This window comes from Chiloscyllium plagiosum, chromosome 29, assembly GCF_004010195.1.
Source record: "Chiloscyllium plagiosum isolate BGI_BamShark_2017 chromosome 29, ASM401019v2, whole genome shotgun sequence".
Lineage (NCBI taxonomy): Eukaryota > Metazoa > Chordata > Chondrichthyes > Orectolobiformes > Hemiscylliidae > Chiloscyllium > Chiloscyllium plagiosum.
In genome coordinates, this window is record NC_057738.1 from 44,129,742 (window position 1) to 44,142,549 (window position 12,808).

General features: G+C 43.1%; 1 protein-coding gene across 7 annotated transcripts in view; it reads left to right on the top strand.

Moving 5' to 3' along the window:
* LOC122564562 (cadherin-12-like) overlaps positions 1-12,808 on the top strand; it is a 584,392-nt gene that overhangs the window by 382,624 nt on the left and 188,960 nt on the right. The gene's annotated exons all lie outside the window — the stretch shown is intronic.

Sequence of the window (12,808 nt, forward strand, 5' to 3'; positions counted from 1 at the left end):
ATTGTGATTTCAAAGTTTTTGATTCAGGAAGTGAAGATTCTTGTTTTTTAAAAAATGTGGAAGAGATTGTGCAATCTTTCTGTTGACAGATGACTCTAGTTGTTCAGAAATTGGAAACCTTGGCAAATGTGATCCATCAAACCTTACTGTTATAGGGAGGGGCTGAATAGGCTGGGCTGTTTTCCCTGGAGCATCAGCGACTGAGGGGTGACCTTATAGAAGTTTGTAAAATCATGAGGGGCATGGATAGGATAAATAGCCAAGGTCTTTTCCCTTGGGTGGGGGAGTCCAGAACTAGAGGACACAGGTTTATGGTGAGAGGGGGGATTATTTAAAAGAGAGCTAAGGAGCAACTTTTTCATGCAGAGGGTGGTGCATGTATGGAATGAGCTGCCAGAGGAAGTGGTGGAGGCTGGTACAATTACATCATTTAAAAGATATTGATGGGTATATGAATAGGAAGAGTTTAGAGAGATATTGGCCAAATGCTGGCAAATGGGATGAGATTTATCTAGGATATTTGGCAGACATTGACAAATTTGACCGAAGGGTCTGTTTTCATGCTGAACATCTCTCTGACTGTATGACTCTATGACTATGTATCAGATAATAATTTGGTCAGATAATTGGTGCCTGGAACGAGCTCTTGTTAAATGTAAGCGGCATTTGTTTGTGGGCGGCACGGTGGTACAGTGGTTAGCACTGCTGCCTCGCAGCGTCAGAGACCCGGGTTCAATTCCCGCCTCAGGCGACTGACTGTGTGGAGTTTGCACGTTCTCCCCGTGTCTGCGTGGGTTTCCTCCGGGTGCTCCGGTTTCCTCCCACAGTCCAAAGATGTGCAGGTCAGGTGAATTGGCCATGCTAAATTGCCCGTAGTGTTAGGTAAGGGGTAAATGTAGGGGTATGGGTGGGTTACGCTTCGGCGGGTCGGTGTGGACTTGTTGGGCCGAAGGGCCTGTTTCCACACTGTAAGTAATCTAATCTAATCTAATCTAATCTAAGACATCTTTCTCTGATTATACCACTAGTGGGATCTGAAGTTTATTCAGAATAAAAGCTGTTTATGAATTTATTAGAAACAGCTGAAGACAGAAGGAAATTTGCCCATATATGACCATGCATGCCAACAAGAGAAAACCACACAGTTAGAGCATTGGAGGTGTCAAACATTTATCACTGTCTGCTTTGGGAAAGTTAGGCACAGGTAATTCCTCCAAATTTGCCACCATGCCCAGAGATTTGAGGAGATCAAGCAATGGATCCCTGATCTTCTGAGCAGCATTGCTGTAAGTTTCCCTGCAGCCTGTTATTTATCAAGTCATAGAGTCATACAGCAATGAAACAGACCCTTTGGTCCAACCAGTCCATGCCGACCATAATCCCAAACTAAACTAGTCCTACTTGCCTGTACCTTGGCCCATATTCCTCTAAACATTTCTTATTCATTTAAGTATCTAAATGTATTTTAAACATTGTAGTTGTAACTGCATCCACCACTTCCTCTGGAAATTCATTCCACATATGAACCACACTCTGTGTAAAAAAATTGCCCCCGTGACTCTTTAAAATCTTTCTCCTCTCTCCTTAAAAATATGCTCCCTAGGCTTGAAATCCATCTGGTTATTTAACTGCTTAAATTCAACTTAATGGATGAATAAAGGACTGTTGCTTGAGCAGTCACTCTGTAGACTATTAGAGACAGAAAGGGAGGAATTGGTTTTCATCTGCGAACTTGGGCATTAGAAGAGTAACCCACCCAGACCCATTTCCCTTTGATTAATGTACCTAACACTGTGGGCAATTTAGCATGACCAATTCACCTAACCTGCACATCTTTGGACTGTGGGAGGAAACCGGAGGAAACCGTTCTGGTAGTACCTTGATAACAAAATGCTCATCTTTTGATTTCATCAGTAGCCTTACTCTCTCTACCTCTGAACCTTTATCCAGACCATTGCACCTCAAGGTCCTTTTCCAAATTTCAGTTGTTCCTCCTGCTTCATATGATATCCCCAGTGGATCAGCTGGATCTCTGGATTACTGAACCACTGAGTGTATCAGCTTATGGCACCAGGTAGAGGCTGAAAGTGGAAAGGACCTTGTGGTACAGTGGTGGTGTCCCTCCCTTTAGGGCAGAAGGTTTGATTTCAGTTCCCACTGGAGGATGTGATGGCAATAGAGCTATGTCCGAACATATCCAAACAGGTTGAGTGTTCTTTTCTCACCGACCCCAAGACTTGCATCTCCTAATCCTCCCATGAGGCTCCTGCCAGCTGCAAAACCAGACAGCATTCCTGAGGCCCTGAAATGATGAGTTGCCTTTGGGAATACTGTCACATTGGCCTCTTTAGAGCTGAATAGCCTGTGAGCACTCACTGAAAACAAGCCAAACTTTGCAATGGCAATAATTTGAGAAAATCCTCACTGTGATTCCAAATCAAGGAGTTGTCTTGTTGCTTTCTCTTTCCCTCACTAATATTCACTGTTAATATACAATACCAACGCTGCAAACTTCAAACCCCGCTAAAATATTAAAAATGCAACGTATTATTCATATAATATAAAACTTGCAAAAAATATGTTTTCAGCTTTCTTGGATTTTACATCTGCTTTCTGGTAGTACAATCCTCTAAATATGCAATCAATTTTAGAGACTGCAGTTTTAGCAATATAATAATGTGCACCTATTCAAAAGCAATTACTCCAGCAGCCAATGTGACATCAACTGTTCTCAGCCCTCACCCTAAAGTCTTGCTAAATAATTCAAAGCTCATGGTACGTGTGGTGGATATATATCTTGAGTACTATATTCTAGAAAAGCATTAATGTGCACATTAAAGATAAGAGCAAAATTTATCAAATGCAGTGCCAAGATCAAACGGTACATCAACGACAGAATGCATTTCCACAAAGTTAATGTTCCCAGTGCCGTTGTATTGTTGCTTTTTAGGATGTTGGTATTTGAATTCATTTCATATTCTGCTAATATAAGATTACAATTAATTATATATTAATTAAATATAATTCAACAGAACCTTTGGTTATAATCTCATCACAATAATCAAAAGAAATTAATATCTCCGCCCCTTCAGAAAAACAAAACAGAATAGAGCAAATCCAAAACACAAATGTGAAAATGCATCATCCACTTTCTGCTGTAAAGCAAGATGCTTTCCTTCATAGCAGCATCATACATTAAGTGACTGCCAGAGTTATCTGGTCAGATTTTGGCAACAAGGTTTGGAAATGTGTTGGACAGGAATTAGTGAATATTCCTCTAAGGCAGACTTTGAGGACCATCTCCTTCCATTTTTCAGATATCTCTTTTAAGCTTCAACAGAGCGGTTATGACAAATCATTTATCTCAGGTCTTGAGACTATTTCTTTTTCCTTAATGTTGCAGTCCCCTGCAGAAATCTTTCAGGGTGTGTGATATAATAAGTTTGAGGCAGTATGGCTTCGTAAGGCAAAAATGAGAGGACGCATACTTCTTGGGAAATAACTGGTGAAATGAGGAGGGGTAACGGAGGGACTTGGTGGACAAATCCCTTTTTGCAGTTGTCAATAGGCTACAATAAAGCAAAGAGAACACAGGGCTTCATTTCAAAATGATTGGGTTTGAAAATTCGAGAAGCTATGTTAAACTTATACAAAATCCTGCTGAGACAGCACTTGGAGGCTTGTGTGCAGTTTTGATTTCCATTTTATAACAGAGACAGCAAGGAAGGCAAGAAAAGGAATTAATGGAATGATACCAGATCTGAGAATTTATCTTTTTCAGGAGAGATTGAAAAGCTCCCCCAAGCTCCCTGAACACTGAACTGTTGGTTGTGTTCAGGATTGTGAACGGGGTTAGGATGAAACAATGAATGGAATCTTATGAGTGACACTTGATGAGAAATGAGGCAGAATAAGTATAAGAAGTCCAGTGAGGTCTATCTCAACATTGGCAACAGTACATCTTTGGGCATTGGCATATAGGTGCTAAGCTGTAGTTAGTTGTGATTAAGTGGAATTGTTGCTGGTTAATGGCCTTATTAACCGCATAACTTGCCTCATTAATATACAGCTTTCAATCCTATCACTTACACCATGGGAAAACCAGATGTTTGATGTGGAAGTCAGAAGGTGCCTGGTGACATCAGCTTGCTGCTTGCTCCAAATAATCTTGTATGTTGGGCACCAATATCTTAGGTCACACTCCATGGGCATCAACCACGCATCTCACATCCACAGACATTGGCATCTAACAATGCCAGCCCCTAAGAACCCTGATGGTACACTAAACTGGAAGAGTGCAGAAGAAATTGACAAAGATGTTGCCAGGACTCTTGAGACTGAGTTATAAGGAGAGGCTAGACAAGCTAGGATTTTATTCTTTAGAATGTACGAGGCTGGGGGAGAGGGGATCTTATAGAAATTTATAAGATCTTGCGAGGCCTTGAGAGGGTGAATGTACTCAGTTTTTTTCCCAGTGTAGGGGAATTGAGAATGAGAAGACATCAGGTTAAGGTTAGCGGGCAAAGAATAAAAGGGAACCTGAGGGACAACCTTTTTATACTGAGGGTGGTATGTATACGGAATGAGCTGCCAGCAGAAGTGGTTGAGGTGGGTACATTAACAACATTTAAAAGACATTTGGACAAATACATGGATAGGTTTAGAAGGATATGGACCAAGTGCAGGGAAATGGGGTTAGCGTGGATGGACATTTTAGTCAGCATGGACCAGTTTGGGCTACAGAGCTTGTTTCTATGCTGTAGGACTCTATAACTCTGTGATTCTATCTCCAAACCACTAAGAGGACACTCTGCCCTTCAGTGCTGCCCCTCAGGTTTCCCCGGTAACTCTCATTGTACCACTACAGGCTGGGCAGGGTCTGGTGTTGGGGTTCCCCTGCTGGCCAGGGTCTGGTGTTGGGATCCCCCCTGCTGGGCAGGGTCTGGTGTTGGTCCCCCTGCTGGGCAGGGTCTGGTGTTGGGGTCCCCCCTGCTGGGCAGGGTCTGGTGTTGGTCCCCCTGCTGGGCAGGGTCTGGTGTTGGGGCTCCCCCTGCTGGGCAGGGTCTGGTGTCAGGGTCCCTCCCAGCTGGGCAGGGTCTGTGTCGGGGCCCCCTCTGCTGGGCAGGATCTGGTGTCGGGGCCCCCTCTGCTGGGCAGGGTCTGGTGTCGGGGCCCCTCCATGCTGGGCAGGGTCTGATGTCAGGGCACCCTCTGCTGTGCAGGGTCTAGTGTCGGGGCTCCCCCCGTGCTGGGCAGGGTCTGGTGTCGGGGCCCCTCCCTGCTGGGCAGGGTCTGTGTCGGGGCACCCTCTGCTGGGCAGGGTCTGGTGTCGGGGCCCCTCCCTGCTGGGCAGGGTCTGGCGTCAGGGCACCCTCTGCTGGGCAGGGTCTGGTGTCGGGGCTCCCCCCGTGCTGGACAGGGTCTGGTGTCGGGGCCCCCCCCTGCTGGGCAGGGTCTGGTGTCAGGGCACCCTCTGCTGGGCAGGGTCTGGTGTCGGGGCTCCCCCTGTGCTGGGCAGGGTCTGGTGTCGTGGCCCCTCCCTGCTGGGCAGGGTCTGGTGTTGGGGTCCCCCCTGCTGGTCCAGGGTCTGGTGTCAGGGACCCCCCCAACTGGTCCAGGGGGAAAAGAAAGTCCCACCTCAGAACCAATCCGTCCAGCAGGAGCTCCAGGTTCCTGCCCTCACAATGGGACGGTGACTCCCCCCCCCCCATCTGCAATGTCCAGGGGCAAAGGTCAAGGACTATGCAGAGCAGCTCCAGACCCACACAACCTGTCCCCGGGGGGTGGGGGGGGGGGTATTATAACCAGACCCACACAACCTTTCCAGTGCGAGTATAACCAGACCCACACAATCTGTCCCAGTGACGGTATAACCAGACTGACACAACCTGTCCGGGGGTATGCCACACTTTTAACAATGGTACTGGCAGGAGGGATAATGGGCATTCTGGGGTATCCTGGGACTAGCAAGTTGTCTCCGGGTTGGTGAAGATTAGGATTGGGATAGAATTGGATGAAAGCTGTGCCATAGGATGGTGGTGGGGCATTAATGAGGTAGTTGTGGTAAGCTATAACAAGAAAACTCACTAGACTGCCCAGAGAGAAATCTCCATGAAACTCAACCAAGGTGACACAGCCAAACAAACAAGGTAAGATTCAGGCCGATATCTCCACTGTATCTGAGACTGGAATCAAGGGCCATAAATATGGAATCATCACTCACGTTAAACTACAGTTTGGAGTAAGACACACATCAAGGAAAGAGGAGTGGAAGGAGATATTATTGATGTGAGATAAAGAAAGATGATGCTAATACCAGCAGAGACATTTTGGTTTGAGTGTATGGGCTGTAAATACTTTGAAGTCCAAAAAGAAAATCAAATAAACGATGAAAGTATTCTCGTCAAAGACACTGCTGAAAGCATTACAAATATATTAATTATCTATGCTACAGATGAACAATTTAGCTGTTTGCTTCAGTGTTGAAGCTCATTATGCCTCCGATTATTCTGCTGAGTTTCAGTGTAAAATTGGTATGAGGTTGAATTGGTGCCTTTCCTTTTGAATGAATCTCCAGGTAGCTGATTGATGCGAGGTTGAAACTAAAACATTGCTCTGTGTAATTTTCCTGAACTGCTTGCATGGCTTCTCACACAACCGCTAAATTCTTCAGCTGCTCACTCAGGTCAGTCAAAGCCACATGCATGAATTCCTGGATGGTTCGCAAATTTACAAACAATGGGCAAAAATCCTCTGATACAGAATAGTGATCTCTGGCACTTGATTGTTGCTTTCTTGATGAATTTTAAAAAAATCTCACTGCTGAAACAGTTAGGAAATGCTTACATTAAAAAAATACAAATACAACTATGTTACAAGATTTTGTGTTTTTTCTTAAAAAACTAAAATACTAATTGAAAAAAAACATTCAAAGCTAACAGTGTTCCAAACCTTATAATTTATTAATCGGAATGTTGTGTGCTCAGGTTTATTTCTTACGTTTTCACAGAATTCTCTTCTGTGACATGTTAATTGCCAAGATATTTATTTCTGTAGGGATCATGTCTAAATATGCCACAAATCTTAAGGGAATTTTCTTCAGCTCTGTTTATTCTCAAGGTGAAACTTTTATTTTCCTTCTCTTGACCGTGGACGCCCCAATATCTTGTTCGGTTTACTTCTTGAAACTTCCAATATAATTTGCTGATGATTTCCTTTTGCAATAAGACTCTCTGAAGCCCATTGTAGATTCTCCCACTGGCTATGAACAGTCAATCTTTCAGTTTCTGTTCCTTACAAGATTTGTACTGAGATTTTGCCTCATCTGACTTCCATGCAATAATGATGAAGGCAGGGTTTTATGCCTCTCAAACAGTTCTGTTTGTCATTTATCTGAATTAATTTCTCTCAATGAGCACTAAACCACATGGGGTTGAAACTAAAACTAACTTTCTCAGCAAACTTTTGGGTAAACTGAAATTAGAAGACTTCCCTAAGCTCTATCATTCATTCACGGGATGTGAGCATCTCTGGCTAGACCAGCAATTATTATATATCCCTAACTGTCCGGACAATTAAGTATCAACCACACTAAGTGGGTCTGCAGTCACATGTAGGCCAGATCAGGTACGGATGACAGTTTCCTTCCACATTAGTGAACCAATTGGGTTTTTCCTGACAATCAACTGATTCATTGTCATCATTAGTCACTTAATGCCAGATATGCATTGAATTCAAATTCTACCATTTGCCATGGCAGAGTTTGAGCCCAAGTCCCCAAAACATTACCAGAATCTCTAGATTAATAGGAGAAAGTGAGGACTGCAGTTGATGGAGATCAGAGTCGGAACGTGTGGTAGTGAAAAAGCACAGCAGGTCAGGCAGCATCTAAGGAACAGGAGAGTCAATGTTTCGGGCATAAGCCCTCCATCAGGACTGTAGTCCTCTCTGGATTAATTGTCTATCAGTAAAACCACTCGGCCATCACCATCTATCTCCATCACAATATAGGCTGCTCTAAAATTGATCTTGAGAATAATTAATCCTTGAACTGATGTAATAAATGAGTAAATGAGCTTTTCAAAAATCACTGGATGCTTCTTGATTAATTTCATTCAAACTACCAAAATGAAAACAACTCTCTCTCTCGACTGCAGTTTCTACAAGAATTGTGGGGATCATATCTCTGGTTCTTCAGCTCAGTAGGTCCAGCTGACATTTTATAATCTTGCCTTTCAAGCAGTTCACATTTTCTGTCAACATGGCCACAATCCTTTGAGTGTAATAAACATCACATGATGTGATAATATTTTTCGCATCGATTTTTACAGTCCACTGTAAATGCATCACTGCTCAGGAATTGTTGTTCATTCATGGGATCTGGTTATTGCTGGCTGGGCCAATGTTTATTATCAATCCCTAATTGCCCAAGGGGCAATTAAAGAGTCAACCACATTGCTGTGAGTCTGGAGTCACATATAGGCCAGACCAAGTAAGGACGGCAGTTTCCTTCCCTAAAGGACATTAGTGAATCACATGGGATTTTATGACAATTTACTGTCATCATACAATCATCACTAGGCCAGAGTTTTAACTCCAGATTGTTCTTAGTCTATTGATGCAGAAAGCAGCTAAGATGGGATATTTATTTGCATTGATGCAATCCATGCAATTTGGGGTTTTTCTCAAAGTCTAGATGTGGAGAGGAACAATGTAAGCATCTCAACACCAGTCATTCTGAAGGTCTGATGACAACTTTTGAATCTTGTTCATAATATACTCAATCATAATGTTAGGGGACTTCTAATCAAAAATCCATGTAGAACATGGAGATCTGCTTTATTAACTTACTGTGCTAATCTTCATACATGAATATCTGTTACTGTTATTTGCAGAGCTGACAAGATCACAATCTGGTTAATGTTATTGGAATCCCAGAATTAATTTCTTGCATTATTTTCTTTTGACCAGGATCTCATTAATAATCTTAACTGCACATTTTGTTTATCAAATATCCTGAGCATTGTGCATTCAATTAGAATTTAGTTGCACAGGCCTTCTTGTTGTTGTGATATATGAAGTCAGCTTCATGGTGTTTCAAGGTTTGATTTAAAGTAATTACCAAACTGAATTTTTAACCTTCACAAAATAAATGTTCCTGCTCCAAGTTGAGAATAAATGGAAAATAATTTGAGGATATTGTTATCCTTGCTAAAACAAGAAACAAATAATTTATCATAAGACCATAAGAAATTAGAACAGGAGCAGGCTGTTTGGCCCTTCGAGTCTGGTCTGCCATTCAAAAGGATTGGGACTGACCAGACATGCCTCATGTCCATGTTCCTGCCCTTTCCCCATAACACTTGCTTTCCTGACTGATCAAGATTCTATTTAGCTCAGCCTTAAATATACACAAGGTCACTGTCCCTCAGCTCTCTCAGACAACAAGTTCCCCTCACCTCAGTTCTAAATTGACACCCCTTTATGCTGAGATGACGCCCTCTGGTCCTAGACTCATCTCATAGAGTCATACAGTCATAGAGATGTACAGCACGGAAACAGACCCTTCTGTCCAACCTGCCCGTGCAGACCAGATATTCCAACCCAATCTAGTCCCACCTGCCAGCACCTGGCCCATATCCCTCCAAACCCTTCCTATTCATATACCCATCCAAATGCCTCTTAAATGTTGCAATTGTACCAGTCTCCACCACTTCCTCTGGCCCTATCCATGCCCCTCATGATTTTGTAAACCTCTATAAGGTCACTCCTCAATCTCCAAGGCTCTAGGGAAAACAGCCCCAGCCTGTTCAGCCTCTCCCTATAGCTCAAATTCTCCAACCCTGGCAACATCCTTGTAAATCTTTTCTGAACCCTTTCAAGTTTCACAGCATCTTTCTGATAGGATGGAGACCAGAATTGCATGCAATATTCCAACAGTGGTCCAATCAATGTCGTGTACAGCCGCATGAGGGGAAGCATCCTCTCAGCATTTACTCTGTCAGGCCCCTTAAGAATCTGAAGTGTTCAATGAGATCACCTCCCATTCTTCTAAACCCTACTGAGTAGGGTTCCAACCTTTGCTCATAAGACAATTGCTCCATCCTGGGGATCACCTCAGTGGTAGAATGTTGCAGGAGGTTGGAGCATTTTGCTTTTGTCCTTGGGACAGGTGTTTATGTCACTTTAAAGTGATATCATAGAACTTCCTCATGTCTGATGTTCAGGCAGATTTGAGATTCATAAATATGGATAGTATTGATCAAACTTCTGGTACAATCTCCAATACACGCCACACCCCAATACAAAGATTATATATGAAAGCTTTGCAATTTTAAGAGTGAGTTTCAGGCTGCGGCGGACTCTGTAATAAAAACAAATTGGAAAACTGAGCTTTGGCCGCGTTGACGTTTGTGTAAAGTCAACCATGGAAGCATTGATGCTCACCTGAGTTTGAAAGAGAAGCTTTCTCGATTTCATGAATTCTACCGAGTGTGATAGCAGCGGGGGGAGGTGGAGGGGAGCGGGTGGGGAATGAGAATCTGACTTTAATTAGCATGCATAGCTCGAGCTATTTGTTATTTTTTTATGTCCATTTTGCCAAGGCTGCTCTTAGAAGCCTGGAGTGATTGGGCACTGTATGATGTGGAAATTTCTGAGAGCTATCAATGTCTCCAGTTAAATCGACTTGAGCACTAAGACCCTGAGCTTAGGAAACACTTGGCAATAATCTGGTCTGCATGGAGGGTGGGGGGGGGGGTTGGGGGGGGTGGGGGTGGCAGGGATTTGCAGGTTGCACTGAGAAGAGGTGAACCTATAATTGAAGAGAAATGGATCCAATTCTTCAGGGGGCTAAAGGACTCTGGATTTGGACAGAGCAAGACAGTCAGCATTAAGTTCTAAGGTTTGGACTTCCTGTCCGCTTACCATGAAGCCAGAGGCTTGATCAAGGTATAGATGTTCTGGGCAGATTGGGATTCCTATTTTGGCTGCCAATAGAATAACTCGCTTCCAAAGGGAAGTAGGGAGGGTGGAGAATGAGAGCATCAATCCCTTGCCTATCCTGAGAAAAATCTCATGGGCATCTCCTTTGCATGAAACACGGAGAAGCAGGAAGTCACCGAGAATTTCCTTGTGACAAATCCCAGCTGTAGAGTAAGAGACTTTGAATTCTGTCTGTGTAGGTGGGTCTCACTAAACAACTTGAGGACAAACCAAGGCTCCTATGCAGCAATCTGCACCATTGGGAATGCATTACAAACCCCGTGTGCACTTGTGGAGGGACACAGACATTAATGCATTTTACCAAGGAATGCCTCCTCTACCAATCAGATCAATCATCTTTAACTTATCATTTGGACCTCGGGATTTGCTTTAACTGAATAAAATAATGAAAGATACCCTTGGACATCTGAAATTGTCAAATACAAAAACAATGAAAAATAAATGTAATGCTTTCCCTTGTGGCATGTTTGGTAGTCGGGGCACTTGTCCAAACAGAAAAGCAGTAATTTGATAGCCTACAATTGCCCTAAGTTCAAAACATTCAGGCTGGGAATATTCATGGACAACTCTCTTATCCATCTGCCAACCGAGACCCTAAAATGGACAATTAATGAGCAAATTTAGGAGGCAGTGATAATGTTGCTGGACTGTTCAACTAAAGACCTGCACTGATGTTCTGGATGTTGGCTCAGGTCCCACTATGGTGAAATATAATCCAACAACCTTTAGAGTTAAATGCTAGCCTAAAGATACTGTGTAACCATTGTTGTAAGAATTTCTCTGGTGCATTAGTACCTTTTAATCAAATAAATATACTGTCCATTACTTGTCTGGCCTATTTGTGACTACACCCCCAGAGCAATTTGGTTGACTTTTTATTTCCCTCTGAACTGGCTGACAAAGTTGTTAAGTTTCAATTAGGGATGGCCAACAAACACTGGCATTGCCAAACACTCTATTGTCCTATGTACAAACAAAGGGCGGTGGGAATGCAGATGTGCTCTTATGCTGCAATGACAACATCCATTTCTCTGAGCCAGGAGAACTGGGTTCAAAAACCACCTGCTTGAGAGGTGTGTAATAACATCATTGAACTGATTCATTGAAGGATTAAAAGAAAATGCAAGAACAAAAAAAGAGGAAGGACCATATCCAAACCACAGTGGTAATAACTCAATGAACTTAATGGAGTTCAGAGGATGAGAGGGGATCTGACTGAAATTTACCAGGTGCTGAGAGGTCTGGATAGAATGGATGTAGAGAAAATGTTTCCAGTAGTAGGAGAGACTAGGATCCAAAGGCACAGCTTCAGAATGAAGGGATGACCCTCGAGAACTGAGTTGAAGAGGCATTTCTTCATCCAAAGGTTAGTGTGGAACTCATTGCCATAGAAGTCCATGGAAGCCAAATCGCTGAGTGTATTTAAGACAGAGATAAATAGGTTTTTGCTTAGTAAGAGGATTTAGGGTTATTAGGAGAAAGCAGGAGAATGGGTTTGAGAGACATATCAGCCATGATTAAATAACGGAGCAGACAGAATGGTTGTACAGGACATTAGTGAGGCTTCTTCTGCAGTGCTTTGTCCAGTTCAGATCACCCTTTATAGGAAAGATATTGTTCAACGAGAGAACATTCAGAAGAGATTTACCAGAATGCTGCCAGGTATGGAAGCTTTGAGGTGTGAAGAAAGACTGGCTCAACTTGGACATTTTTTCACTGGAGTGGAGGAGGGGAAACATGGAGATGTTTGCATGAACTTTTTGTTGAAGTGGTGGATGTGGGCACAGTTACAAAGTTTCAAACA